This window comes from Akebia trifoliata, chromosome 13 (assembly GCF_017979445.1).
Source record: "Akebia trifoliata isolate Shusen 1 chromosome 13, ASM1797944v1, whole genome shotgun sequence".
Classification (NCBI taxonomy): domain Eukaryota; kingdom Viridiplantae; phylum Streptophyta; class Magnoliopsida; order Ranunculales; family Lardizabalaceae; genus Akebia; species Akebia trifoliata.
In genome coordinates this window covers 12,928,372-12,943,314 of record NC_141387.1, presented here as the reverse complement: position 1 = coordinate 12,943,314, position 14,943 = coordinate 12,928,372, and the positions used below count along the sequence as shown (strand labels likewise).

Sequence of the window (14,943 nt, the reverse complement as noted above, 5' to 3'; positions counted from 1 at the left end):
CACCAATCCTCCTCAAGTCTCATATACAAAAAAAAAATATTATACTCCACTCATCTCTCTCATCATCTCTTCTCTACTCCTTCAACCATACAAGAATTGTATTTTCATAAAATACTAAGGACTCAAGAAGAAGAAAAGAAGAAAGAAGATACAAGATGGGTTCAAGGCAATCCCCCCCTCCTCTCTCTTCTACACCCTCTCCTCCTCCATCTTCTATCACCCTCTCCCCTTCATTTTATTTTTTAGGATGAATGGACCCCAAGGCTAAAGGTCTATAAGGGTCATTTCTATCAATTGAATGACCCTATGATCAAGCCGAAAATGAACCCCTATCTAGGGTACAAATGCACAACACGTGGCACATCGTTTTTTGTATTTTTTTTTAATCAAAATGACCGAGTTGAGTTGAGGTTACCACTATTTAGTGGGGAGAAAATGGTGCCTAACACCTTCCCTTTTCTCCAACCGAGCCGCTTACCCGAATCTCAAGGGTTGATTCATCTTTATCCATCGAGAGTCACCAAATACCAAAAATGTCACATTTTCTAAAAAAAATGCACATTGGGTGACCATTCACACCCACTTACAAAAATGAATGGTGGCGACTCCAAACCATTGTAGATGTGGTCATCGTAATGGCGAAATCACGTGTCTACACTTTTAATAAAAAAGGGGGGTAAATTCAATAGACCTTAACATCAAATTTACCCATTTTTTTCATGTAATGAACCCATTATTGGATTTGGTCCGTGTCAGATCCTGTATCCTCGTTCCAAACCCTAAGTTATCATATCAGAATGGATTTAAATATGATCTTGAACCATTAACTGTACTTTTTTTTTCTTTTTTTCTTTTTTCCTTTTACTTTTTTCACTTTATTCAAATTATATTTTGATTTCTTTTTTTGGAAATAAAATCATTAAATAGGGAAAGGAACAATAAATTAAGCTGCTATAATGCTCAATGAAAACATAACATTGTGATTAAGAAAGATACAAAGACTAGCAAAAGCACTTTAAATCCAACATAAGAGTATATTATATGTTTTATTGTTGGACAAGCATCCAGTGTTTAATGCATAACGATAACTTAGTCGAATTTCTGAGCACTCTTGAACATGAAAACCATGATAAGTAGTTCTGATTCTGAAGATGAAATCAGACTTTTTGTAAGATGATCTGAGCTCCATGTTGGGGTTTAAGTATAACATAACCCCAAGGAGCGTGGGCATAGGAGGGTGAAAGCTTGAACGAGAAATTTTGTAGAATCAAAGCAAGACCCATCTTTGCTTCTATCATGGCAAAGGTCTGTCCGACACATAATCGAGGCCCCCCACCAAATAGGAAAAACGAAGATTGATTTTTAGCAGCCTTTGAAACTCCTTCTGAGAATCTCTCCGGTTTGAATTCTTTTACATCTTCACCCCAAGCTTCAGGATCATGATGAATGGGAAGTGTCATTATTCCGAGTTGTATTCCTGGTGGAAGAGAAACCCCACCTAACGTTGTACTCTCGGAAGTACGTCGATTGAGCATTACCAATGGTGAGTATAGTCTAAGAACCTCATTTAAAATCATGGTTACCTGCAATGAAGATTTCGGGAAATTCTTTAGAGGACTGACTCCCTACATGCCCAAACACAAGTGAAAAGGTAATGGAAGAAAATACTCACCATTTTAAGGCGGTTTAACCCATCAAAGTCTGGTTCATTTTTCCCAAATACTTCAAGGACTTCTTCCCTTGCGCGCTCTTGCCATTCTGGATCCACACAAGTAAAACTGATGTGGTCTCTTGCCCGGCGAAGTAGAATAGCTTGCATTCATCTATCACCTCTTCAATACTCATTCCAGCTTTCTTGGAGTCACCATGTTCTTTGATCTCTCTAAGATTGGATTCCATTAGTAATCCCAATAAATCATCTTTAGTAGCCATTCCTTGTCTTATGGCTTCCTCTCTCTTCTCGATGATTTGTCGCATCAGACCTTGCACTTCTTTATTGATGTGTTTCATCCTAGCGTTCCTTTTTGTGGGAAGATACCTGCATGAGAGTAACATCGATGAAGATCAATAAGTCAACACGAACCAGAGCCAATGTAGCATTTTAAAGCATGATTTGAAGGGTATACAATGTCTACATGAGAAAGAATGTTATGTGTATATATATACTATGGCAGGTCACATGGAGATCATGTTTGACAATCCAATCATCTAACGGGAACAGAAGTGTGTTTGTACCTGAAACCCGGGAGGTAGAGGGTTTGAGCAACTTGCATAACAAGCTCGGCCAGTTCATTTTGAAGTTGGAATATATGTCTCCCTTCCTCAAAGCTACTACCAAAAGCGGTTCGAGATATGATATCTCCGGTTAGGTTCTGGAGTTCTAGCCACATATCCAATTCACACGACCCGTCTGGAGATGATGCTACCTTCTTCTCCCAATACTGGATCATCTCCCTACAACAACTATAAAAGGCGGGTTGCATGCGCTGTAACCAACACAGAGAGAAAAACCCAATCAATATCAACATTGCTTCAAAGTTTAATGTGGATATTTTTTTCGGCATGAACTGATTAATTACTAGATTTTTTTTTTTCTAAATCAATGAGAAGTAAATTACTTAAGTTTTAACCTTAAAAATATTGGATTTATGAGGAAAAAATGAAAATGAAAAATTATGAATAAATGGAGTTGGGGAGGGGGAACAACCTTCAATTTCTCTAGATGGAAAGCAGGAGTTATAATTCTTCTATGTTTGGCCCATTTTTTCCCCTCATAGTGTGCTAGCCCAACTGTAAACAACTTCACTAGTGGGTTCACATGGGGCTTTCCAAAGTGTTCAAACTTGTTAGACAAAACCTCCTTGGCCAAATCGGGGTCCACAATGTTCACCCTTGGAATTGTTCCAAACCAACTGAGAGACAACTTACCTGCATTTATATCCAAATTAGTAACAAATTTTAATTATGTTTTAGTAACTTAAGTAAAAACATTTTATTTGAGAATAACTTCATTAAGTTCTGTTGAACAACATAAGTTTGGAAAATAAGCATATTGAGTATTTTAACCAAAATAATAGATGTTTGGCAATGTAAATTAAAAATGTAAACTTCTATAAATATCCCTCGAGAAAGCTACAGATCCATAACTATTTTTGACTAATTATAACTCACCTACACTTGCATACATGGACTACTTTGAAATTTGTGTTCAAGACAAGATCGACAGATGGATGTAAAGAATAATATATGTTTCCTAGCTAAAGATTCCTTGTCATTTACGAATCTATTGCAATATCCTTCCATCATAGCTGTTTGTTTGATGGATATCCACAAATATTGTTTGAGGGTAGTATATCATGTTTAGAATAAAAAATTATTGATTCCAATTTTGGATAAGTTGGTTGATTGGGTACCATTGATACATAGATATTTCATGTTAACTAATGAGAATGTTAAGCTGTTAAATTAACTTGTTAAAACCACTTATTCAAATAAAAGTAAAGGTAGGAAATATTTTTCAGAAAATCTTAAATCTAGCTAACAATATTTGGCATCCATTAGTCGACCCTATTTTAGTGTGAAACAAAATCTATTCTAACAAAAAATTCTTTTGGTATCATCAAAATCCGAAGATCATATATTTTTTAGGATTATTTTATAAATAAATAAACTTTCTTAAATTAAAAAATAATAATAATAATCTAATTTAACTAAAACAATATGACTGAAATGTAAATGAAACAAGAGATATAAAAATTAGAATCTAATTTAACTAAAACAATATTTTTAGAAATTGTTTTAAGAATCTAAAATCAAAACCTCGATTCAGATACTGATGCAAAAATCTAAAATCACTTTAATGCATTATAAAGTTAAGGAATATATTCCAACATCTTACAGCTAACATATGGAAATGAATAGTGATAATCTGACTTACCCACGTGATATACTCAATCGACATCTCTCAACCGTGGATCTGCATGCCTCGGGATACACATTACACTTCCCCTAAAAAGATGTATCCGAGGCACAGAGATCTTGTCAGGGATGTCGATGAGTAAGCCATGTGAGTAAGTAAGATTATCACCGCACTAAGGAAATATCTTACAGTTAACTTTAATAGAAGTAACTTTTAAGGCCATAAAACATAAAGAACATAAATCCCAAGATCTTAAAAAATGGGTCATTTCTTTTTCAAATAAAATTAAAAAATCAGATTATCGATAAAAATCCAAATCTAGAAACCTTAAGAAGAAAACCCCTTGTATGTGTGGTCTTAATTTCCTATCATGATTTTAAAGTCAGGTATGTTATGTCGGCCATACATACATGAGGGGTCCTACATAGACATATGGGGTTCTTTTTTTAGTCATTATTGCACTAAAAAAAAAAAAACTATTTTTCATTCATAAAAATTTAAAAAAAAATAAAAATAAAAAAACATAAAAAAAAGAATAAGAAAAATATACCATAGTTCTTGATGTTATGATCAATGTATGGGACAACATGTGGCATGATATCATGGGAAAGGGGCATGGGCTTGGATTGAGCTTCCTTCATCATCTTGATGACTTCCTTTAGATTTCCAAATAAAAACTTGTACGGTGGACCTCTCACTCCTTGTTTCATCAGATACTTCTCCAACTTCTTAGGCTTCCACCATAAAGAATACCAGGCCCATGATATCACCACCATCACAACTGACATCACCACAGATACCAACACACCACCCATCTCTCCCATTTCTTCTTTCCTTGATATTAGAATCTCCAATACAAATACAGTCTCTTAATCTCTCAATAAGATGAGTTGAGATGAGAGAGAAAGAGAGAGAGAGAAAAGATGTTACTTTTCATGACAGAGTGAGAGAGGAGGCCTTTATTTATAGGAGTTTGTTCTAGAAAATTCTTCTTTGATTCCAATAAAGTACGAAAATGCCATAAGTAGGAAATGACTTTAGTTGTGGGTACGCGCGATATATGCAGTTTTTAGACATTTTGGATATTTAAATATTTAGGTCAATATATTAAAATCGATTATTTTAATTTAGAATTTAAAATTCTTTTCAAAACATATATTTTAGTATTATTTTGACTTTATATCAGAGCCCTGTAGAAAACTCAAAAATATCTTTGACCAATTAGATAGTGAAATGAAGGAAGAAAAAAATAAAAATTAAGGGTTATTTAAATATTTATCATTTTAACTATAACAGTCTTAAAACAATTCTTAAAAAATATGTTTTAATTTTTTAAAATAAAAATGATTTAATTACGGAACAGCTATTAACACACCAACTTTTACTTATAACATACCCATCTACCACTAACACATGTCAAAATTCAATGAGGATTATAATTAAGTCCTATACCAGAAATTTTCCAAAACAACCGTCAAATTCCTATTTTATTGGTTAAATTTAGATATTTAGTTATTCCACCTTAGCTGTATGGCACGTGAAATTACAAACTGAGTACAGAGCAACAAACGTATAGTTAGCGATTCGTTCACCCTAAAAATATCTTTCATCGCAGTCGTATATTTTATCTTAAATCTCGTCTGAACTTAATAAAAAACAAAGCTGTAGTTCGACTGCTTTTACTTATTACACCCTCATTTCTTAAATTATTTACGACACCCTGATTAAAGATTAAAACATACTTTCCAGACATTAGAAATGTTTGGCTCAAATTATAATTTAAGAGTAAAGATCCTTAGTTGGATTCTTGATTTGAGTTATTTGTCAAGAACTTGAATATTATGATTAAATTTCATTATTTTGATAGATTTATTCTCCCTATATTTTCTCAAATTGCAAGTATTTCTTAATTTTAATTAGTTTTAATTATTTTCTATAAAATTTAACTTTTCTTCAAAATCATAAACTTTTTCCTTTGGTTTTCTAAAATCTGAAAAATCATTCTCCCAATCCTCAATGGAACGACTTTACTTGCCATTCTAAACTAGTTTTGTAATTTTAATTTTATATTAATTCTTGTTCTATTAAGATACACCTTTATGCAATGAACAAACTCCAAAGAGTTCAAATCCAAATGTAAGAGCAATAAGAAACTGTTGCATTTTTGCATCAAGAGAATGCAACTCTACAAACTTAATATAATGGTCCGGGGGAAAATCACCCTTGAGATGCAATCAATACTCCAAATCATGGTACACAATAAAGATAAAAGAATAATCAACCTCTAGAGAACATCAACGTTCCAATTCCATAAGTAGAGTGAGATAGAGAGGTAGAGTAAAAAATGTAAAACACCAAGAAGTAGAATAGTTGGAAGTAAGGCAAAATGATGGTGAGTTCATCAATCAAAATGAAATAGACTCTACATTGAAGAAACAAAAGAAAGAACTCAACATTCTGGTAACACTTGAAAAGGGAAAGTCAACTGAGCAACTTGCTCAATTTGCAATCCAAGATTTGAGGAACCTCCATTTGTAAGGATCTGTTGATCCGATGGAACATCTCTACCATTAAAAGCAGGTAATAGAACTCGAAAAAAGGAAGGATGCTTTCCTATGTCGAGCTTATATAGAGCAGCCTTGACATTGTTCCATAGACTTGCTCTAAGGTTGATAAGAAATTTCTCTAGTCTTTACATGAGCTTCATAACACAACTCCTAAGAAGTAGACAACAATAAAAGGGGGTAGACTCTCTATTTTACCTCAAGAATAAAATTGGATAAACCATAAGAGGATACACTCACCGATTCAAAACAAAGTTTCTTTAGATTGATAATTGTGATGATCCTACGACAATCATTGCCTATTAAAAAGGATTCCCCAACAATCTAAAGTTATACGATTATCTGGTGAAAAGCAATTCTAAAAGTGCCTCGGTTGATCCTCAAGCAAATGTAAATCCTAATGTTTTTGGGACTTTGATACCTAGTTTAGGTCTAAGAATCATAAAATGACTCTAAATAAAATTTTGATCGGTCTACGAGAAAGACATCGAGAAAGGGATCAAATTATAATTTTCGAATGGCACTAGGCACCTAACTCACCCGATCGAGACCATCGATCTCTACAACGATCTAAGACTATCCTACAGTCAACAAAAGGAGACTAAACTCAAACTAAAGTTATAGTCTTGTTAGTCATATTAAGGATATGATCTTGAATTCCTTAGGCCTCATCGTACTTTATAGTCTATCAACTTAGCCATCAGAGTACCTGCGAATGAGTTATCAACAGATTTGAATTTTTCTTACGCAACCCTTAGATACTGTAATGCACTATCATTCTGGGATAGGAATGTCTTCATGTTGTACTATCCTCAATGAGATCTGTAAGCTTCGTATAAATAAGTATTAGGTCAAGATCTTGAATGCCCAGAGTGAATTGGTAGTGTTCATACAATTTCAAAAAATTAGATCTAGTAAGGATCGGAATGGTAGAAGTATAAGAGTGCAACGAATTGAAAACTTAAATTGGAAAAAGATAATGCTCTAATAAGTTCTTTGAGTTTTATTTAACAAATTTATCAATATCACCTAAAATGTATCCTTTGGGTTAAAACTAGATATATTGAATGTTCACTCATTTGTAAGGGTAATAAAAATAAATATCTTGCAAGGATAATTTAATTTACATAATTTATTTAGTGAGTTTGATTACCTTTGGGTATCCAATCCAACGTCTGTAAAAATTCATGTAAATTTATTGCCTTACCCAGACTCCAATTAGTTAAATGAAATTGTCTTTTGGGCTAATCCGACTTACCTAATTCAGTCTACCATTATAAATATTATTGTTCTTTATTGTCACCCTAATAATCAAAATTTAATACAATTTGATATTTCATAAATTTTACTAATTTATGCTACTTTTACGGTTATAAAATTAATAGAATTCATGTATATCTATATTGGGCAATAATATTTACTAAAGTGTAAGTTTATTCTTCAAAAGGTGTCGATATAATAATAATTCATAAACGTTTATAAGTATAGGGTCACAACTATGGAAACTTAATAAGTAACATTCTTTAAAACTATACTCACATGGCAACATCATAATATACCATAATTGGGAATCAAGAAACTAAAGGTTTAATGAAAAATTATTGATAATCCCAAATTAGAAATTTTATAAGATTTAACAAAAGCAATAGTTATTCAAAATTTTACGTGATTGTGAAAAAAATTGAAAATCAAAAAAATCTGAATTTTATACGAATTGAATAAACCGATTGAAAATCGAAAATCTAAATTTTATATAATTTGAATAAATTGATTGAAAATCATGAAATTGTGTACTTTGTACCTTGTCTAGCCCTAGAGTAGGATGAATAGGATAATTTAAAAATTCTTCCCAATTATTTAAATTCACCTAGGTGTGTTAATTTAACTATGCGATCAGTTAGGTTTATTCTCTCGATTTTATACTAGGTCTCTAGTTAGAAAATAAACCAAATTACACTTAAAATTTATGTATTCAACTGATGTCATTCATGGCACACATACATTCATGGCATGCAAACCATTCAAGTGTAAATATGACTGAAATGTAAATGAAACAAGAGATATAAAAATTTTAGTGGTCTAGCAATGTGCCTACATCCACTCCCAAGGTCACCTTCACAAAGGTTTTAGTGTTCACTAATCAATGAGGTTTTCAATTCACCTCAAACCGTACATGAAATTTTTCTCTAGGCTAAATTACATTACCTTCTTGTTCGAAAGAGATAACACCTTATTCTAACTCTAAGTTTTGTCCTTAGGAGTAACTTAGAACATTGACACTTGATGAGAGTCCTCGACTCTAGCAAGTGCTTAATTTTTCACAGGGCAAAACCAAGAAAGATCTTCTAGAAGGTTTTGTAAAAATGAAAACACAAAACTTACAAAGACTTGATTCAACACAAGGATTTTCCTACTTGATGCTTGAGATCTTCGAGTCCTTGTTGTTCACTTCATCCGTAAACTATTGTTCCTTGTACGTAGCTTCATCAACTTCAGTTTCTTGCTCAAAATGATGTGCCAATGTGTGTGGAAGGGTGAATAAGGGTGAAATGAATGTGGATCAAACTAGAGGGACATGGGGTTGAGGATGGTCTCCACTCAATCCACGGTTTCCAATGACATGAGAGGGCTCCAAGAAATGAGAGAAGTTTGGGAGCAAGTTCTCAAGGATTTGATCAACCCACAAATGGGCCAAGGGGCTGAGTTATAAAGGTTTTTGCGAGCTAATACTCATCTCGCAGCAGCACCAAGACATTTCTACGTGGCACCCAAACATTTCTGGGTGGCATCGGGAACTCCAACGACTATAGTTTTCAAGTTAGAGTTCAAAGTGAACTCTCTATCGACGGCACAATGCTACTTTCTAGTGGTGCCTGGAACGCAAAGTGGAAATGACATTAATTGGTCTGCTTGTTGCCAGCGGCACCCGGAACATCAAAATTGCCTATTTTGGGCATATTTTACTCCCAAAAGGTCTAATCATCAAACGATTCGAGGATATTATAGATATTACCAATATGAATCCCCCAAACTATCACCAAGATGTCTAGGGAGTCTAGTTGATGTTGAGAGGCATCCAAGGAGCACTTTTGGCACCCCTGAAAAATAATTTTTGGTTCCTAGAGAGTCCAGTGAATAACGGATTGTGGAACTCAATGTTTTCAATATTCTAAGAAGACCTACATATTACGTGGGTGTTGGGTAACGGTCTAGGTGGTCTCACTACATTTTAGGCTACTTGCACACACATGTGGAATGTTTTGTTGAGGTGCTTGAGGTGAACGACTTTACTAGAGTCTTCACTCGTCTTCAAATGCAAATTGGTCTGACACACAACTAAGTCTCGAGATTGACAAAATATGAAACTAACAATCTTTCCCTTTATTAATTACAAGACAAAACCTAATCTAGACAAATCAAACTGAAAAATATTCCCAAAATAATAAACAAGCTTATACCTGATAGACTCTTACAAAAGTATTTAAATATAAAAGCCTAAAATTTTAACTACTTCGCTCCCCCTTAATGGTTTGCATGTAGACATGAAACAGGATAGTATACATGGGTGAAAACTATTTTTTCCCTCTTTGTCAATATTTAACAAAGGGTGTAATCAACCTAGTGTCCATAGATAGATATACTAATAAGCATAGAGGGAAAAATAAACATGCAAGCAATAAATATGACTATCAGAGCAAGTTGCATAGTAGAAGGTATCTACAAATCTGATGATGTAAAAAAAAATTCCAATCTAATTCAGTGAACCATACACATTCTTGAATCAATTACCTTTAATTAACCTATTAGTTTATCCATTTTCACCATGACAACCAAGTAGTCAATCTACCTAAGATCTAGGTAAGGGGTCCATCTAGATTGTGAGGAAGGAATTAAGCATTTTGCTATCTCCACCTTGGGCGATAACCTTGAGAATATGCCCATTTAAAAAAGAAAAAAAAATAACAAAAATAGAAAAAAAAAAAAAAAAAAACTTTATTTTATATCCTCGGGTGTGAGGGATTTCAATCTTGGCCTAGATCATGAGGATTTCCTTATTGAGAAAGGAATTCTATTCTTGCCTTGAAATCACCAGGTTTTGAAAAGTGTAAGTTTTTGTTGTCATGAGTCCAAGTTTTGGAAAAAAGGGTCCAAATACCATTAACCTTAAAACAATTTGAAGTGGTGGGTGAAAAGTGTGTGCAAGAGACAAATATCTTTTTAAAGGCTTAACCCATATCCTTTCGACCTAGTCAAAGACCAATCTACTGAGTATAGGTGAGGGTGTTCATTACTTCTTAAGGAATTTATAAAAAAAAATTAAGAATGAGGGGGAGAAATAGAAGAAGGAGATCGAAAAGGGGAAGGAAAACAATTACACCACATTTTTTTCCTTAACCCTACCTTGTTTCTTGTCTTTCTTCTCTTCTTTTTCTTCAAATGATGGATTTTGAATCTTGATCCTTCTTTTAGTGTAGAGAAATGTAGATTAGTAGATTTGGGGTTGAGAGTTGAGAGAATAGTATAGGGATTTGAGATTGGGAGTTTAAGGGATTTTAGAGAGATTGTGTGTGTAAGAAAGAGAGAAAAATTGTGGAATTTTTTAACTTTTAAAGAGAAGGTTCAAGCATGAGATTTTTTATAGAAAGATGGTGGATTTTTATAGAGGTTTGAGATACCTTTAGGGTCAAAAGGGTCCCAAAATAGGAAATGGGGAAAAATAATATGGGACATTGGAGAGAAGTGAGTTGGGATTTGAAGATAGTGGAAAAAAGACAAATGGATCTTTTTTACCCATGCCCATTGGTTGGACTCATATGGGTTGGGTCTTACAACCCATGCCTAGGTTGAGTGTGAATTAAGTGAGGTGGTTGATTGAGGGAATGACTAAGGTATGACAATTTAAGTAGCTGGTTTTAGGAGGGTAGAGAAGACCATAAATTGCAAGGTTGTAAGCATGTGTAGCTTTTTGGTGGATTAAGTGAGTTGATTAAGGAAAAAGGGTGTGGTGTAGTTTGAAGGTTGCTTGTGGTAAGGTTTTGAAGAAAATCATGAGGTTAGTTTATGACATGAGATGTGGGTTGAGGTATGGGTATTGTAGCTTATGAGGGTGATGATTAAGTTGGTTGGAAGTGATTTGAGAGGTAGATTGTGGTGATGACATGAGATTGTGGGGTGAGGTATGGGTATTGTAGCTTCTTGATGATTTGTCGCATCAGACCTTGCACTTCTCTTTGATGTGCTTCATCTTACGTTCCTTTTTTTAGGAAGATACCTGCATGAGAGTAATTTTGGTGAAAGTCAGGAAGTCAACACAAACCAGAGCCAATGTAACATTTTAAAGCATGATTTGAAGGGTATACATTGTCTAAATGAGAAAGAATGTTATATATAGATATATATATAGGAAGCGGTTCGACAGCCCTAAAGTTTGCCAAGTTTGGTGCCAAACATTTTTTGTAAATCACTTTTGATGGGGTTAGAAGTTTTGGAATAGGCGGATTTTTTGTGATGATGATCTTTACGGTGAAAAGATCATCCTCACAAAAAATCAGCTCATTTTGAAACTTCTAACCCTAGTTTACAAGTTGAAGAATCGTGGACCGTCCAATTTTTGTAAATCACTTTTGATGGGGTTAGAAGTTTTGGAATAGGCTGATTTTTGGTGAGCATGATCTTCTCATCATAGAGATCATCCTCACAAAAAATCAGCTCATTCCAAAGCTTCTAACCCATATTTTGAAAAATGTTTGGCACCAAACTTGGCAAACTTTAGGGCTGCTGAACCACTCCCATACATACATACATACATATATACATATATATATATATATTCTTACTATAACAGGTCACATGGAGATCATGTTGGACAATACAATCATCTAATGGGAACAGAAGTGTGTTTGTACCTGAAACTCAGGAGGTGGAGGGTTTGAGTAAATTGCATAACAAGCTCGGCCAATTCATTTTGGAGTTGGAATATATGTGTCCCTTCCTCATAGCTACAACCAAATGCGGTTCGAGATATGATATCTCCGGTTAGGTTCTGGAGTTCCAGCTACATATCCAATTCACACGACCCCTCTAGAGATGATGCTTTTGAAAGGTGGGTGCATGCGCTTTAATGGATCATCTCCCTACAACAACTATAAAAGCCGGGTCGCATACGCTGTAACTAACACAAAGAGAAGAACCCAATCAATATCAACATTGCTTCAAAGTTTAATGTTGGTATTTTTTTCGGCATGATTTGATTAATTACTAGATTTTTTTTTCCAAATCAATGAGAAAAAAATAACTTAAGTTTTAACCTTAAAAATGTCGGATTAATCGGGAGAAAAAGAAAATGAAAAATTATGAATAAATGGAGTTGGGGAGGGGGACGGGAACAACCTTTAATTTCTCTAGGTGGAAAGCAGGAGTGATAATTCTTCTATGTTTGGCCCATTTTTTCCCTCATAGTGTGCAAGCCCAACTATAAACAACTTCACTAGTGGGTTCACATGGGTCTTCCCAAAGTGTTCCAACTTGTTAGACAAAACCTCCTTGGCCAAATCGGGGTCCACAATGTTCACCCTAGGAATTGTTCCAAACCAACTGAGATACAACTTACCTGCATTTATATCCAAATTAGCAAAAAAATTTACTAATGTTTCAGTATTTGATGTAAAAGCACTTTATCGAGAATAACTTTAGTAAATTATGTTGAACAACGTAAGTTTGTAAAATAAGCATTGAACTAAAAGTATTTTAACTAAAATAATAGTTGTTTGGCAATGTAGATTTAAAATGTAAACTTTTATAAATATCCCTCAAGAAAGCTACAGATCCATAAATATTTTTGAGTAATTATGACTCACCTACACTTGCATACAAGATTTTTGACATCTTGTTCTAAAATTTTTTTTTGCAGATTTACAATTAATTTTTTATAAGAATTTTTTATTCAAAACATCACTTTGAAATTTTAAAATTGGTAAAATAATTGCTAAAATCTCTTTTTTGATTGTGGAATAATTTTATTGATAGAGATTCCAAATTCCTATGGTATATATAACAATTTGTTCTTCATTTGTTTTTGGTTTTTGGATTAAGATTCCTCTATATCCTATTTTAGAGGCATCAGTTGGAATTAGTTTTCGTAATTCTAGATTTTGAATATGTAAACAAGGTAGGACTTTAACAGTTTGTTTAATTTTTTGAACGGCTAAACTATGATTCTACATTCATATATATATATATATATATATATATATATATATATATAAGAAAATCAAAAAGGAGTTTTCGTTCATCTTTTAGATTTTTTATAAAATTGAGAACGTAATTGTAACATCCTAAAAATCTTTGTAATTGTTTCTTATCAGTTATTTCATCAGGAAATTTGTCATCAAATTGTTTAACACGATTTCCAAGTATATAGGTTTTGTTTTTTTATAAAAATCCTAGAAATTGTATGTTTGTTTAAAATAATTTAATTTTTCTTTAGGAAAGAACAAGTCCATTTTTAGGATTGCTTTTCTAAATATATAAAGATGTTTCCAGTGAGAATATAAATTTTGAGATAATATGAGAATATCATATATGTAAACTAAGATAAATTTTGAATATTCTGAGAAGATATCATTCATCATATTCTAAAATTCACTTAGAGCATTTTTTAATTCAAAAGGTATTACATTCTATTCGTAATGTCCGAAGGGGACTATGAAGGTTGTCTTGTATTTATCAAATTCTTGTATTTGAATTTGCTAAAATCCTGATTTTAGATCGAAGGAATGTGGTGTAGTATGGAGATTGCTTATGATAGGATTTTGAAGAAAATTATGAGATTAAATTATGACATGAGATGTGGAGTGAGGTATGGGTATTGTAGCTTTTGAGGGTGAAGACGAGGTTAGTTGGAATGGATTTGAGAGGCAAATTGTGGTGATGACATGTATCCAGCTCTTGTAAGAATGGGCTTTTGATGCTTTGTGGACCTTGACCTTGGTCAAATAGGTATTGATTGAGTTTTAGGGTAGTATTGGATTTGAACTTAAGGTAGGATAATAGACACGGGTAGGGTATTGGGCTTAGAAGTTGGTTATGGTCTAGGTTAGGAAATGAGTAAGTGATTGGAATTGGCTAAGGATTAGTATTTGGATTAGGTTAGAAATTAATCTACGATAGGGTTTGAAAAAGGCTTTGAGTTTAAAGTTGTTGTAATGAAAAATGAGTTGTTGTCAGCCCATGGGCCAAATAAAGGCCTTGGGCCATTTTATTAGATCGAAAGGTGGGATTTTTGAGTATTTGTACCCTTAGACCCTTTGTCGATTTTTGGCTTTAAATGCACTTTTGAGGTCTATATTGAGGTGGGCCCGTGCAAATTGGATTGTCTACAATACCAATTTTTTTTTAAAATGAAATAGCAAAGAGACAAAATCACACAAAACACAACGATTTATATTATTAAACAATGTG

At 33.4% G+C, this 14,943-nt stretch overlaps 1 pseudogene across 1 annotated transcript; it reads right to left on the bottom strand.

Annotated features, from left to right (window-relative positions):
• Positions 1–1,015: 1,015 nt before the first annotated feature.
• Positions 1,016–4,758, bottom strand: LOC147387909 (cytochrome P450 CYP72A616-like; annotated as a pseudogene). The gene is made up of 5 exons (XR_015171089.1): positions 4,470–4,758; positions 2,708–2,928; positions 2,236–2,486; positions 1,673–2,038; positions 1,016–1,583 (listed from the first exon to the last, which is right to left on the bottom strand). The product of XR_015171089.1 is annotated as a cytochrome P450 CYP72A616-like (transcript).
• Between the last annotated feature and the right edge of the window lie 10,185 nt (positions 4,759–14,943).